Raw genomic sequence first — 3,559 nt, forward strand, 5'->3', positions numbered from 1 at the left:
CTTCTTAAAGGAAATCAAGGTGTCCAAACAGAACTTCAAAGACGGACCCGTGCTTGCTCACCTATAACGAATCTGCAACAGATCATCCCAAATTTTATTATCAGAAACAATACAGACTTATATATATTATCATGCTGCGTTGGTCAGCCATGTGCTTTTCCTGTAAGCTCGGAGAAACCGATACCTGGCTTCACTATAGCTGTTGCACTAACCGTATAAGAGGTGGGTTTATCGGAAGAAGAACCGGTGCATTTCGGTAAATAAGAAAGGCTTTTTTCACCACCATCATCATGGTCATCATTGGCAGAAGCTGACCCCACCCCCCTCAGAAAAAAAACCCGGATCCACCCCTGTCACTGTACTTTACCTATACCTAACACCTCTACATCCTCACTATGCTGGCATCGGCAGAGAGTATGAAATTTATTTCATTCCTTGTTTCTGCAATAGGGCTTTTCCAGGACCAATTCCTATTACTGCGCTTCCTGAAAAAGGTATTCGTTATTCGGATCCTATTCCTATCCTCTAATTCTACCCCCGCCTCTCCTCTAGTATTCGTAGAATCGATGCCGTAGTTGCCATTTCGGCGTCGGCGTTGGTGTCGGCTCCGACGTAAGCATCGGCATCCGTGGCATCCGTGGCGGATAAATTTATCCCGAACCATTCCGACCACACAGGCCCTCCGCGTGACGCAAGGGGTTAGTGAATAAAAATTGAATTTGTCAAATTATTATCCATCAGAAAAATCATAAAGTGCGACTTAACTCCAACCAACAGACATGGTAGCGTCGGATTGTATTTTGAATATACCACAAAAAAGCCGGCTACGCAGCCACGGATCTTTGAATGCTATCGCGTTCCACTACTGAAGGTGAGGATTAAGATGATCTGAAGTGAAGGCGCGAAAACGACGACGGACGAAGAGAGCACACACACACACACAGGCGCCACTTCCAACAATGTTTAATCAGAAAAAAACGCCTCTAACTTATACAGGGAGCGCAATCACAGTTTCTCAGTGCACATTCGCGTTCAGGTAAAGTAGTCATTTGCGTGATAGAGATATTGAGGCACCACTTCAGATCATGCTTAACCAACACGCCCAACTATCCATCCTAACGTGAAGATTAAGCATCCTCCAATGCTGATGGTGCGTGGCTCAAGCAAGTAGCGCTCACGAAACAATTTTGATATAAGAAGGCTTACATTTCCCCTGGAAAAAATGTCTTTCGAGGCAATGCATTTGTATTTAAAAGTGAAGCCGACTTTAAGGGAATCGGTGTAATCTTGGTCTCTGTAAGCTGGCTTTCCCGCGTTGGGTGCTGCAGTGAAGCCTGCTCATAGAGTAACATGTGATGTGAACGGGACTGATAACGTGATCGTGTTCTACTCTTAAGGCCAAGCTTAACCGTCCTCCAATGTTTTATACAAGATTATGTTCGCGTCTCATTACTTCCGCTTCTCGTCATTATGTAAGGCGAAGATTTCTTTGCCTCTTCTCTCGACTTTCCCGGCGCTGCTGTAATGCTCTTGCCGCACGTGCTGCTGGGTTTCTTGCAACACCACCAGATGGCGTTCGCCTCCCGGTCTTGCTAAAATACCTATACTTTCGGAAAAGTACCGCCATCCTTTGAACAGCACCGCTTCTCTCTCTCTCGTGTATCTATGATTAGACGATGATAGCGCGCGCTTTCACTTGTTTATATTTTTTTCCGCCTTAGATCCATGTCGAAATTCACTCTGCGCAGCCACCGTCGCTGGCGGCGGCGGCGCGCGCCCAGCCTGAAAGGTTCCACGGGGGCTTTCGAGGGGCGCCACCGTCGACTTCATTTCGCCAGCAAAGAGTGAAGAAAAAAAAACAAGCGCTTTAGGAGAGGAGACGATGGAGGAGAGAGTAGATGGCGGTACTTTTACGATATAGAAAATTTAGGTCTTGCTCACTATTTCAGTAGCTCAGAATCGACGTTTATCGATAGCATTTCTAGATATTAAGTGAGCCTATGACAAAGTAGTGCTATGAAGGTAGTACAAGCCTACGCCCCAACCTCTAGTCACGATGACGAAGAAATAGAGCATGCAGTGAATAGCATTGGAGAGATTGTGTCTCCTTACCTGACCCCTTTCTTGATAGGTAACTTTCTACTTTTATTGCGGAGAACCAAGGTAGTTGTGGAATCTTTGTAGGTATTTGGCAAGATATTCACGGGAGCATGGTATGACCCTGTAATTGTAATTTTTAAGGCGAGAGCTTTATACGTCTCGTTGTGAGGTGACATTGAAACAGTGTAGCCATAACTCAGACAAACATCGGTAAAAATACGTACACGAAATCCATAAACCAATAGCTCAATCAGAAACTCCATATCATTATATGTCAATCGATAGGTAATTACATATAGAATATAAATAACAATAATTGATCAGGATACTCTATAAAACATGTATAATAATTTGCATGACAAAGCGAGAAAATTGGACAAAAAACCCCTTAGTGGCAATTATTCGAGAATGAATGATGGTAATGGTAGCAAGCATGCTTATGATAGTAATGATAATGATAGTCGAATACAATGATTCAGTAATGACCATGACTCAGCAGAAAATAGCAATGGCTCATTGAAAAACATTACCACTCAAAAACCACTGGAATGGATTCGGAAGTGGGCACTAGGTGAAGGAAACACTAAAGGATCATGGTAGAACTCAGTCATGAGCATAGCTCCGCCAAAATGACGATGACTCAGCGAAAAAGGCTAACACTCAAAAATCACTAGAATGGGTTCAGACGTAGGCACTAAGTGAAGGAAACACTAAAGGATCATGGTAGAACTCAGTCATGAGCATAGCTCCGCCAAAATGACGATGACTCAGCGAAAAAGGCTAACACTCAAAAATCACTAGAATGGGTTCAGACGTAGGCACTAAGTGAAGGAAACACTAAAGGATGGTAGTAGAAGTCGTAGTCATGAGCATGACTCAGCAAAATGACAATGACTCCACGAAAAATGGTTGGCACTTGAAAACCTCTGAAATGGGTTCGGACGTGGTATTAAGTGAAGGAAAAGGCTGAAGGTTGATGTTCGAAGTCAATGTCATGACATGACCAAGGCTTTCGCCTTAAGGTCTCTTCTTCTTTTCTTCTTTTGTGGGGTTTTACGTGCCAAAACCAGTTCTGATTATGAGGCACGCCGTAGTGGAGGGCTCCGGATTAATTTTGACCACCTGGGGTTCTTTAACGTGCATACAACGCAAGCACACGGGCGTTTTTGCATTCGCCTCCATCGAATGCGGCCGCCGCGGCCGGGATTTGATCCCGCGATCTCTTAAGGTCTCTTAGGCCTAGCTAAAGGGACCCTCAGTGTTTTAACCAAAAACCACATGCACGATACCGGCAAATGTTTGTCTATTTCTGCACCTTCCAACCGACTTCGAAGGCAGGGCCGGTTAAGGCTGAGCGTGTGATGCGAAACCTATGAACTACTCGCTAAGGAGACGCGCAATGAAAACTGTTGTTTATTCCAGTTTGTGTACACGTGGTAATGTTTTCATACCTTGGTAA

The sequence above is a fragment of the Dermacentor silvarum genome, chromosome 3, assembly GCF_013339745.2.
Source record: "Dermacentor silvarum isolate Dsil-2018 chromosome 3, BIME_Dsil_1.4, whole genome shotgun sequence".
NCBI classification, from domain to species: Eukaryota; Metazoa; Arthropoda; class Arachnida; order Ixodida; family Ixodidae; genus Dermacentor; species Dermacentor silvarum.